The 13,261-nt window shown below is 41.9% G+C and overlaps 1 long non-coding RNA gene across 1 annotated transcript; it reads left to right on the forward strand.

Annotated features, from left to right (window-relative positions):
• The first annotated feature begins 12,208 nt into the window (after positions 1-12,208).
• LOC121637211 lies at positions 12,209-12,611 on the forward strand. Its single transcript, XR_006009813.1, has 3 exons — positions 12,209-12,315; positions 12,388-12,446; positions 12,520-12,611. It is a non-coding gene; the product is annotated as an uncharacterized LOC121637211 (long non-coding RNA).
• Positions 12,612-13,261: the final 650 nt, after the last annotated feature.

Here is a 13,261-nt window from a genome sequence, read left to right on the forward strand (position 1 = left end):
CGCTTCATCACTTTACAGCTGATTTCTGCTTAATGTGCCGCGTCGCACGTTAATCAACAGACATCACCCAGGCTGATTCAGCAAAGCAACGCCAGAGGACATTATGAGAGGAGGAAAACCACGAGAGAAAGAGGCAGAGCAAGAGATGAGAGGAGGCAACATGAGACTGACTTACTGGCTGGACAGATCTCAGGTAGGATGCAAGATGGTTGCTACTGACCATTGTTAGGGGAGATCTCAGAGAAGAGACGGATGAGGACGCTGAGTAGTTCGTAGGAGTGCAACAATACATCGATCTATGTCGGTTCAATGATCCTCGATTCAAATGGAAGATGTTGATCAAACATCAAAACTATAATCATTTGTAAGATGTGCTGAAGAAAGAACATTTTCTTTGTTCCGACAACCGAAATGTCCTATTTAGTTTTGAGGAAAATGTGGATATCCAAAAGGATGGGTTTAAAAAAATCAACTTATCAGTTTGAATCGATTCAAATTAAATAAATCCAATATTGATTCATAAAACTTGGAGATCAATTTTTTTATATGCTCAGCGAGAGCTTAACATTTATACACACCACTGGTTTCCTGTGTCTCCTCCGTCATCAGCTTCTCTTACTGAGATGATGTCACATTTAGATGTTTTCATTCACCAGTGTGGATTACATTCATCTATAAAGTCTTTTGCAGAGTATTACCGCTCACATTAGCAGCTAACGCTAAGACCGCAGACTCTCATATTAGCAGCGAATGCTAAAACAGCGGGTGCCGCCACATTTCACAACAGGAAGTGATGTCACCACCCACATACGTAGTTTAAAATAAATCCGACATGATCACTTAACGCCACATTTCCTCATGAACAGGTTTCCACTTTGTCCTTTTATCAAACAGGAAACAGTCTGATGCTATTTGTCTGGTTTCCATGACGACATGTCATAGCTGCTCTCTGTGTCCCCGGAGGTGAAAACAAACACACGTGCATACACACACAGGTTTCCGTCAGAGGACAGAGTGCACGTGTCAGAAAACCGTCAACCAGCTGGAAATCAGACAGAAAGATGAGAGTTTTCCAGCTTCTCTCAGCAGGCGGAGATGGAAGCATCTCGCTCCAGGGAGGAGCAGGTGGAGGATTTCTCCGTGTTACGCCGAGAGCCTCACGGTCGTCACGGCAACGTCACAGCTGATCAAGCGGAATCTACGTCATTGTAGGAGTTTCTGAGTCGTATTCCGGCTTTAACTGGATCCAGTTTTCTTTGTGGGTTTTATTAACATCAACAGGTATCTGAGATGTGAACTTTAGGAACATTTAGAGCGACTCCGCTGGATTTAACGCTTCATCAGGACATTTAAGAAGTCCTGAGAGTTTCCACCACAGCGTTCCTGGCTGGGAATCTGGAAAACACCGGATTGTTCTGGTGTTTCAGAAATGCACGTAGACGTGTCAGATTAGATTATTACAGTAATCTGATTACTCCCAAGTAATTGAGTTTGATTGTCCAGTAAATCATTCTTTTATAAAAGTATTTATCTAAGAAGGTTTTTAATATTCAAGTAAAATAGCTGGTGTTCCACAGTTAGCTGGAAATTAATCGATACTGAATCGAATTGGATTTAATCGAATCGAAATAGGCTGTTGTAAATTGAATCAATTCAGGAAATTAGTGACGACACCCAGTCCTATGTTTTAACTAGCCATGCTAGTCAGACTGGACTAGCTTGGTTAACAGAACTAATTCTGTTTGAGATTCTAAATAGGAGGAAGGCTTACACTACATCCCGCTTCACTGTCTGCAAATAGAAATGCATTCTCTTAGGTTTCTGTTACAAAACTATATTTTGCCTATTTTTTATTCTTGAAATGAGTATGTCTCTGCAACCACAAGCTGTATTTGAATGCTTTTGGGGTCTTAGTAAAGGGAACACTTGTGAGATAAATTAAGAATAAATGAAGGTGGCACACAGCACAAATGAAAAAAGTTTCAGGCTCGCCCAAAATCCTTTCAGAGTGAATGGAAATATCTGTTTGGAGTGACGCAGCTGCAGCTCTAAACCTCTATTACAGGGTTACTCAGTCTGGTCCTACAAGGGCCAGATTCCAGCAGGTTTTCAATATATTCCTGCTTCAACACTCCTGGATCCAGTTAAATGGATCCAACAGCCAATCGAGTTCTACACAATGACTGATTATCCGAGTCAGGTGTGTTAAAGCAGGGATACGTGGAAAACCATAAAACAATATGTGAACATTATCTCTAATAAAGTCTTTGTTCAGGTGAGGTCAGCAAAATGGCCATTTTGGCCCAGTTTGGCAAAACCTGCTCTCAGTTCTCTAGTTGGGGGACATCAAATCTTAAAAGGTTAAATGTTGAATTGAGCTCAGGAATAAAATGAAACAGCTTTTTGTGATGTGATATGAAGGTGTTAAACCAGCATGTGATTACATCTCATGGATCGTGGCTCCTCAATCAAAACAAATAAAAATCCTAACCTGCCAGAATCTGTGAAATAATCAGTTTAAACATTTCATCATCATCCACTGAATCACTGTGATATTATATAAAAAGCTGGGATTTACTCCCGTAGTAGGCGGGTAAAGTTCCAGTGGGTAACATTTGGAATGAATGAAAAATGTCACATTATTCAAAACTATACTTTTAAAGGGATGGAATGGTTATCTACGTCATAAGAAATGTTAAAAACCCCACAGCCCCGCCCTCCAGATGCAGGTAGGTGGGTATAGAAAGCCACGCCCACCAACACTTATGAAGGGATGTGAACTTCTCTGGTGTAGATCTGCTAGTTTCAGACTTCTGTTCTTCCACAGAGTTTCTGATGAAATATTCCTGCACTGGGATGGATTTGTGCTTCTGAGAGTGTAAAAGTAACACCAGACTTTATTCTTTACCTGCTGATCCTCAGCAGCTCAAATCGTAGCAGCAGCAACTTCCTGCAGCTGCCACAACCTGCCGCGAGTCTCCACAGCTTTCCAGAGCTGCTGACAGGCCAGCTAACAGCTAACAGCGCTAACGGCTCACACTGATACGTTCAGGACCACCTGCTTCATGTGTAGCTGAGGAGATTCAGGAGGGATCTTGCCAGTGAGCTGAGCTGCTGCTTGTCAATCATTTCTGTCTGTTTATCCTGTCAGTCAGGATAAACAGACAGCCACTGACTCCCTGAGTCAGTGGCTGAAAAGATGAAAGATGTTGTGGGCCTATCAGCAAAACACTGGGGATGGAGGGCGCCCACATGATAACCCAGACGGTCTTATCACTCACCTTACCATCCCACAGAGTCCTTTTTAATCAGCCCCTAGGTGCAGACCATTTCACTGAGTCTCCGTGGTGCCTCAGGTTAACAAAAAAGATAACAACTAGTCCTTCACAGCAGAACTGGCAGTATGCGTAGTAGTCTGCTGGGAGGTTAACTTCCATCCCAGTGTCAAACCTCTGAAGCCTGAAACAGCTTTACCTCTGAAATATTCCGGTAATCAGCACCATCCATCATGTCCTCCGTTCTAAGCAGTTTCCCACCCGTGCTGATAGAAACCATCTCCACAGCATGACGACGCCACCACCATGCTTTGCTGCAGGGTGATTAGAGGTGGGTTTGCATCAGGCAAGTTTTTCTAAAATAACTTTATTTTAGTCACATCTAAAAAAGAAAAAGACCTCTCGTATTTTGTGTAAGTGATCTTTTTCTCTGGCTATTCTCTTTTAAAGCCATCATTGCAGACTGTACAGGTTATAGCGGATCTGTCTAGGTCTATACTGCTGCAGAGCTTTTCCAGCTCCTCTGGGGTTACTTTTGATCTCTGAGTTATATCCCTCTTGGCCAGTCTGTGAGGATTGCTAAGATGCCATATTCTTTCCATTTTGTGATAGATTTAATGGTGCTCTGTAAGATTTTCATGTATCTCCCACATGCTACTGTACTGAAGCACACATATCACATCAACAGTATCAATGGTTTCATAGATGAAAGAAAATAAATGGAGTGCATAAAGCTGAAACTGGAAGATCTGCATGAATTAAACCTCATGGAATACTTTATTATTCAACAGCAGCTGAAGTCTCTTGCCCCTAGTAACAGGGATGCATTTACTCCTGAGAAAAATACTTTTTCATACAGTAAGACACTGGTTCTCAAACTTTTTCTACCAGTCACAATTTGTGATTTATCTACAATCAAATAATGGCTGATGAACCGATATCAAATCAAACTTTTTTTATAGAGCACCTTTCATGCACAAAGCAACACAAAGTGCTGTACATAATAAAAACAAATTATGCATTTTGAAAACAAAATTTAATATTCCAAAGTTATCAGGTTTGTGATTCAGGAACAAAAAACACAGTTTTAACCAGGGACTTTGGATGTTTTGTGTTTGCAAAGCAATCTGTTGAAAATAATGTGGCCGTGAGCTGCAACATTTCAGGGATAATATGATGTAAGTTATAACAAGTATTTAAGATTCAGCTTATAAGCTGTGTCCTGATTCAGTCTGCACACTCCGAAGTGTGCAGACCTCCTATCTTCTTGATTTTCATGAGTTTTAGCTCTTTGACGTCTCCACACACTTTGAGTTCATCTTTAGTGATAGCATATTTCAGAAACCTCCATAGCCAGCTCCAGACAGTCGCTTGCATCATGACAGGAAGTGAGCAGACCGCAATCCAAGGCCACGCCGCCGTCATCATCGCTGGATGTAGACTCCACCTCCATGGCGGCGGTGACGTGTTTGTAGTCAGGGCAGCAGTGGTCAGTGAGTCTCTCGCAGGAGTCCGGTAGCATGGTGATCAAGTTGTAGAAGCGGCAGAAGAGACAGCTCAGGACGATGTCTGCACAGTCAACTGAAGGAGACATACGGCCAGGAAAACAGTGTCTTATTACATTTTTGTCTCAGTAAAGAGTTTCATTCCTTCATGCTTGTGAAATGACCCCTGTGAAATAATGTATGAAAAATGGAGTTTAAGTCATTTTTTGAGACATAAATTGTCTCAGCTGGAGCTGTTGGCCTGCACTTGTATCTTCTCACATTCTAAAAGCCTCCTTTCCTTCCTTTACCCATGCATAATTTAGGAAATCATGCCCTGCTCCCTCACAGAGAGACAAGCAAGGAAGCTGTTTGGAGACATAATCAATTACTAAAAGTCTCTGTTGTAGCGTTTCCACTGTGTTGTGGTTACAGCGAAACGCTGTGAGTCTTCCCAGCAGCCTTTGCCAGCGTCTTCCCCATGGGTGCAATGAAGTGTGAGATCATCAAACGACACTGACCATTAGCAGCCGGTTATTTACAGAAGACAGGTCATAGCAACATCCTTACCACCTGTGTTACAAAGAATTTAGTGAAGCTTCATGTGAGAGGCTGCAGAGTTCTCTAAAGCTAGGATTTTACCACCTTTAAAAGAAAAAGAGCTGATCTTAACCAGATATTTCTGTTTTATAGGTGGTGGATGCAACCGTTTCTAAGTGCGCTCTGTCTGCAAGTGGGAGTGTAGCTTACCTGTGTGCACAGAGCATGTAGACATGACGCAACGTAATTTCATGTCAACATGAGAATGAGATAAATAAAACCAGGCTGCTTAGTTTTTATGATAAAAGAACAACATATAAACCTGTTCTAGAGGAAAAGGAACTCCCGATTACTGCTGTTGGGATCTACTGCAAAAGAGAAAAAGAACAAAAAAAAATTAGATAATATTTGAATATAAAATAATTTAATGAAAAAATATATCAGATATTAATTAATTATAGAAAATAAAATAAACTTGATCTTATAGGGGTTGGTGAGGCTTGATGTTGGGGGGCTGGGGTTTGTTTGTTGAAAGAGAGAAATCGCAATGAAGATGAATTTAGCAGAGTTTACTTAAATCCTACTCGTGTCTTTTTATGCTGATGATGCTGGATTCATCATTTACAGAGTTTTAGAGGAGATTTCTAAACATCGGGATACATATCGTGTAACAGGATACCAGTCATAGGCAATATTGCCCAGCCTGATTACTAGGACTACTTTTCTCATTCCTAGATTACTTTACTCGTTAATAGGACTACTTTACTCATTCCTAGGACTACTTTACTTATTCCTAGTTTTACTTTATTCTTTCCAAGGATTACTTTACTCGTTAATAGGACTATTTTACTCATTCTTAGGACTACTTTACTCATTCCTAGGGCTACTTTACTCATTAATAGGATTACTTTACTCATTCCTAGGATTACTTTACTCATTCCTAGATTATTTTACTCATTCCTTAGGTCTACTTTACTCATTCCTAGGACGACTTTACTCATTCCTAGGATTACTTTACTCATTCCTAGGATTACTTTACTTATTAATAGGACTACTTTACTCATTCCTAGGATTACTTTGCTCTTTCCAAGGATTACTTTACTCATTCCTAGGATTACTTTACTCATTCCAGGATTACTTTACTTATTCCTTTGGATTACTTTACTCATTCCTATGACTACTTTGCTCATTCCTAGGACTACTTTACTAATTCCTAGGATTACTTTACTCATTCCTAGGACTACTTTACTCATTCCTAGTTTTACTTTATTCTTTCCAAGGATTACTTTACTCGTTAATAGGACTACTTTACTCATTCCTAGGACTACTTTACTCATTCCTAGTTTTACTTTATTCTTTCCAAGGATTACTTTACTCGTTAATAGGACTATTTTACTCATTCTTAGGACTACTTTACTCATTCCTAGGGCTACTTTACTCATTAATAAGACTACTTTACTCATTCCAAGGATTACTTTACTCATTCCCTAGGACTACTTTACTCATTTCTGGGATTACTTTACTTATTAATAGGACTACTTACTCATTCCTAGGATTACTTTGCTCATTCCTAGGACTACTTTGCTCATTCCTAGGACTACTTTACTAATTCCTAGGACTACTTTACTCATTCGTAGGATTACTTTACTCATTCCCTAGGACTACTTTACTCATTCCTGGGATTACTTTACTTATTAATAGGACTACTTACTCATTCATAGGATTACTTTACTTGTTAATAGGACTAATTTACTCATTCCTAGGACTACTTTACTCATTCGTAGGATTACTTTGCTCATTCCTTAGGATTACTTTACTCATTCCTAGGACTACTTTACTAATTCCTAGGACTACTTTACTCATTCCTAGGATTACGTTACTCATTCCTAGGACTACTTTACTAATTCCTAGGACTACTTTACTCATTCGTAGGATTACTTTACTCATTCCCTAGGACTACTTTACTCATTCCTGGGATTACTTTACTTATTAATAGGACTACTTACTCATTCATAGGATTACTTTACTTGTTAATAGGACTAATTTACTCATTCCTAGGACTACTTTACTCATTCGTAGGATTACTTTGCTCATTCCCTAGGACTACTTTACTCATTCCTGGGATTACTTTACTTATTAATAGGACTACTTACTCATTCCTAAGATTACTTTACTCATTCCTTAGGATTACTTTACTCATTCCTAGGACTACTTTACTAATTCCTAGGACTACTTTACTCATTCCTAGGATTACGTTACTCATTCCTAGGACTACTTTACTAATTCCTAGGACTACTTTACTCATTCCTAGGATTACTTTACTCATTCCAAGGATTATTTTACTTGTTAATAGGACTATGTTACTCATTCCTAGGACTACTTTACTCATTCCTAGGATTACTTTACTCATTCCCTAGGACTACTTTACTCATTCCTAGGACTACTTTACTCATTCCTATGATTACTTTACTCATTCCAATGATTACTGTAGTCATTTCTAGATTACTTTACTCATTTCTATGACTACTCATTTCTAGACCTACTTTACTCATTCCTATGACTACTGATAGATAGATAGATAGATAGATAGATAGATAGATAGATAGATAGATAGATAGATAGATAGATAGATAGATAGATAGATAGATAGATAGATAGATAGATAGATAGATAGATAGATAGATAGATAGATAGATAGATAGATAGATAGATAGATAGATAGATAGATAGATAGATAGATAGACAACTTTATTTATCCCCGAAGGGAAATTGCGTTGTTACAGTAGTTCAGTGTCATACGTGGCATAAACTATGAATAAAAAATAGAAGTAAAATATACAATATAAGTAAAGTGGAATAGAAGTAGAAATAAAATAAAGATAGAAATCCAGAGTGGAATAAAATTAGAAATAAATAAAATATGAATACAGAGTGGATTGGCAGATAAAGTGCAGTGGCAAGATGAAGTAATAATGAAACTAGCTATCAGATATTAATATGTAAATATGACTATGTGAATAAAGGATGTGCAAAGATGATACAGAATGTTGGATGTGCAAAGGATACAAATATTGTATAATTATATGATATATAATATCAAGCGACAGTTATAGGTTGCAGTAAGTTCAGTGGTTGGCTTAGTCCAGTTGTGTGATCATGGCTTTGGCAGAGGTGGATGAGTTATGGAGTCTTATTGCAGCAGGAAGGAACGATCTCCTGTACCGTTCCTTAGAGCAGCGGGGTTGGATCAGTCTGCTGCTAAAACTGCTCTTTAGCTTGTCCAGTGTGTTATGGAGGGGGTGGGAGGGGTTGTCCCTGATTGCCAGCAGTTTTGCCAGCATTCTCTCCTCCACCACCTCCTCCAGGGTGACAAGTTTAGAGCCGACAGCAGACTCTGCCTTTCTGATCAGTTTCTTCAGTCTGTTGGCGTCCTTTGCCTTGATGCCCGCACCCCAGGACACTACAGCAAAGAAGATGGCGCTCGCCACCACAGACTGATAAAACATCTGCAGCATCTTATTGCAGACGTGGAAGGACCTGAGCCTCCTTAAGAAGTAAAGCCGGCTCTGCCCCTTCTTGTAGATGGTGTCAGTGTTGGTGGACCAGTCCAGCTTATTGTTAAGTGTGACGCCTAGATATTTGTATGAGTCCACTGAGTCCACATCCGTCCCATTGATGCAGACAGGAGAGGGCAGAGGCTTGTTCCTCCTAAAGTCCACCACCATCTCTCTCGTCTTCGCCACGTTCAGCAGTAGGTGGTTCTCCCCACACCACCTCACAAAGCGGTCCACCAGGTCCCTGTACTCTGCCTCCCTCCCCCCCTCCACACATCCCACAATGGCCGTGTCATCAGAGAATTTCTGCAGATGACACGACTCAGTGCAGTACTTAAAGTCTGATGTGTATGTGGTGAAGAGGAAGGGAGACAGCACAGTTCCCTGGGGGGCCCCAATGTTACTGATCAGACGATCAGACACGCAGCTCTGTAACCTCACAAACTGCGGTCTGCCCGTCAGATAGTCGTCTACCCAGGCGACGAGGGGAGCACTCACCCACATGTCCAGCAGTTTGGCCTTCAGCAGTCCAGGCTGGATGGTGTTAAAGGCGCTGGAGAAGTCGAAGAACATGATGCGGACTGATGTGTCAGGTCTATCCAGGGAGGAGTAGGCCCTCTGCAGCAAGTAGATGATTGCATCATCAACCCCAACATGGGGCTGATATGCAAACTGGAGGGGGTCTTGTGATGGGCCCACCAGTGGCCTGAGGTGCGCCAGAACCAGTCTCTCCATGACCTTCATGGTGTGAGAGGTCAGTGCTACTGGCCTGTAGTCCTCCAGTGCAGTAGGACGTCCTTTTTTGGGCACTGGGACCAGGCACGATGTTTTCCAGAGCACTGGCACTCTCTGAAGGCGTAGGCTCATGTTGAAGAGGTGCTGGAGAACTCCACAGAGCTGACCGGAACATGCTTTCAGCACATAAGGGCTGAGTCCGTCCGGTCCAGCGGCTTTCCTCTGTTTGAGTCTCTCCAGTTCTCTCTTCACCTGGCTGGATGTGATGTGGAGTCCAGACTGGGGGGTGGGGGGTATAGCAGGTTCTGAGGTGGATGTAAGCAGTGGGCTGGGGGGTGGAGGTGACAACAGAGGTGCGAAGAGGTGTCTGCAGTCGGAGGTGGGGAAGAGCTGTGGGGGCTGTGAGGAAGTCCTGGGGGCAGGAGATGAGAACGGGTCCCAGCAGGTGGTGGTGTTGGTGGGGGGAGGTGGGGAGTTGTTGTATTGAGATTGAGATGCAGAAGAGGGGCTGCCAGTGGAGGAGGGGTTGGAGTTGAACCTATTGAAAAACATGTTCAACTCGTTGGCACGTTGCCTGTCCCACTCAGCTGCACCCCCACCTCTCCTCTGAAAGCCTGTGATCTCTCTCATCCCCCTCCAGACGTCCCTGATGTTGTTGTCCCCCAGTTTGTGTTCAAGTTTTCTCCTGTAGTTGTCCCTGCTCTCCCTTATGCTGTGTTTTAGTTCCCTTTGTACACGCTTGAGTTCAGCATGATCCCCCGATCTAAAGGCTCTCTTCTTCTCATTAAGAAGGATCTTCAGGTTGCTGGTAACCCACGGTTTGTTGTTAGGGTAGCAGCGAACCTCTTTTGTGGGGATGGTGTTTTCAATGCAGAACCCAATGTAGTCAGAGACACAGTCCGTCAGGCCATCGATGTCCTCACCATGTGGTTCATACAGCGCATCCCAGTCCGTGGCCTCCAGCGCTCCCCGCAGTGTTTCCATGGCCTCAGGAGACCATTTCCTCACTGTCCTCACTGTGACTGGGTGCTGTTGAACAACAGGCTTATATGATGGTGAGAGCAGGACTAGGTTGTGGTCTGACCTGCCCAGTGGTGGCAGGGCAGTGGAGCTGTATGCATCCTCAACATTTGCATACAGCAGGTCCAAAGTCTTATTTTCACGGGTGGTGCATGTAACAAACTGGTGGAAGGTTGGAAGAGTGGATGAGAGAGACACATGGTTAAAATCACCTGTGATGACGATGAAGGCCCCGGGGTGTTTCGTCTGTAGTCCCGCAGTTACAGAGTGGATGACGTCACACGCTGCTTCTGCGTTACCAGATGGTGGAATGTAAACATTTATGGCGATAACACTGGTAAATTCCCTCGGCAAATAATATGGGCGAAGTCCGACGGCGACAAGCTCGATGTCCGGGATGCAGAGCTGCTCTTTAATGGAGACTAGGACTACTTTGCTCATTAATAGGACTACTTTACACATTACTATGACAACTTTGCTAATTCCTATGATTACTTTACTCAATAATAGGACTACTTTACTCATTCCTAGATTACTTTACTCGTTAATAGGACTACTTTACTCATTCCTTGGACTACTTTACTTATTCCTAGTTTTACTTTATTCTTTCCAAGGATTACTTTACTCGTTAATAGGACTATTTTACTCATTCTTAGGACTACTTTACTCATTCCTAGGGCTACTTTACTCATTAATAGGATTACTTTACTCATTCCTAGATTATTTTACTCATTCCTTAGGTCTACTTTACTCATTCCTAGGACGACTTTACTCATTCCTAGGATTACTTTACTCATTCCTATGATTACTTTACTTATTAATAGGACTACTTTACTCATTCCTAGGATTACTTTGCTCTTTCCAAGGATTACTTTACTCATTCCTAGGATTACTTTACTCATTCCAGGATTACTTTACTTATTCCTTTGGATTACTTTACTCATTCCTATGACTACTTTGCTCATTCCTAGGACTACTTTACTAATTCCTAGGATTACTTTACTCATTCCTAGGATTACTTTACTTGTTAATAGGACTACTTTACTCATTCCTAGGACTATTTTAATCATTCCTATGATTACTGTACTCATTTCTAGGACTACTTTACTCATTCCTGGAACTACTTTTCTTGTTAATAGGACTACTTTACACATTACTAGGACGACTTTACTCATTCCTAGATTAATTTACTTATTCCCTAGGACCACTTCACTCATTCCTAGGATGACTTTACTCATTCCAATTATTACTGTACTCATTCCTAGGACTACTTAGCTCATTCCTAGTATTACTTTACTCATTAATATGACTACTATACTCATTCCTAGGACTACTTTGCTCATTCCTCGGACTACTTTACGCATTCCTAGGACTACGTTACTCATTCCTAGATTACTTAACTTATTCCAATGATTATTTTACTTGTTAATAGGACTACTTTACTCATTCCTAGAACTACTTTGCTCATTCCTAGGATTACTTTACTTGTTAATTGGACTACTTTACTCATTACTAGTGTGACAGGAGGGTTAATACCTCCTCGCCACTAGATGGCACTGTGCTGCCAGCACCACCACTTATTAAGTTGGTGATGCTGGGGGAGTATAAAAGCACAGGGGATAGGAAGCTTAGGAATTCGCTTCCTCTTTGCCTGGTGGCTGCAGTGGCAGGTTGGCGTGGCTGGGTGCAGGAGGACATTCCGAAAGGGTAAGCCGCAACTAATATCCATCTTAGCAGAAGTATAGGCTAACTTGCTAACTAGGCCTCCCACACTCGCAGCTGTGGGCAAGCGCGGTTGTGGACAGGAGCGATCGCACTGCGGCTGGTACCTGGATGTGGTGAGTCTGCCCTGTCATAAGCTTTGCACCAGTGAAGATTGTTTTATTCACTCCTGTGTGTGTGTGTGAGCAGGAGTATAGCCGCAGGGATTGCATCATTGGCTGCCCCTCCTCCTCTACTCCGGATAACACGGCGCGTTACCGGCACGGATACAGGTGGCGACTCGGTGGAAGTGATCATCGGCAGCCCTGCTGTTCTGGCGTGCCTGAACTGATTACACTGGACGGATTATTCTGGACTTGTGGCGCTGAAGTTTACCTTTTATTTGTTGTCCTGCTTGATGGCATATTTCTACTAGATTTTAGTTTAACTGTCGGTGGCGTACTTTTAATTCTGTGTTTTGTGTACAGGTGCTGTGGGCTCCGAGCAACATTCCCCTCCCTGGTGGTGGTCGTTTGAGCACGGTTGATGTGTCTACACTGGTGGTTTGGTTTGAGTTTGTCTTGTTTTCCCCTATTTGGTTAATGTTGGGAATGGTTGCCCTCCCCACAATCTGTGTCTTTAGTTTTATGGTTAAATACCCGCCGACAGTTTATTTTATTTTGATTGTTTAAATAAAGATTATTGTGAATTGGAACGGACTCTGCTCATGATATAAACCTAGCTATTACTTTTAAGAGCTAGAAGGTTCCCGGGGGTGAAATTCCCCTGGGTGGCGTTGTCACACATCCTTATCAACGAAGCTACTTATTAAGGCCCTACCCTCGTCATGCCACATTTTGGCGTTGTCGGCAGGATTACTATTTAAGGGGCAGAGTCATTCCATAGTGGTTTGTTTGTTTTTTTTTTTGTTTTTCTCTTTTTTTTCTTCTTT

Source organism: Melanotaenia boesemani, chromosome 3 (genome assembly GCF_017639745.1).
Source record: "Melanotaenia boesemani isolate fMelBoe1 chromosome 3, fMelBoe1.pri, whole genome shotgun sequence".
In the NCBI taxonomy this organism is placed as follows: Eukaryota; Metazoa; Chordata; class Actinopteri; order Atheriniformes; family Melanotaeniidae; genus Melanotaenia; species Melanotaenia boesemani.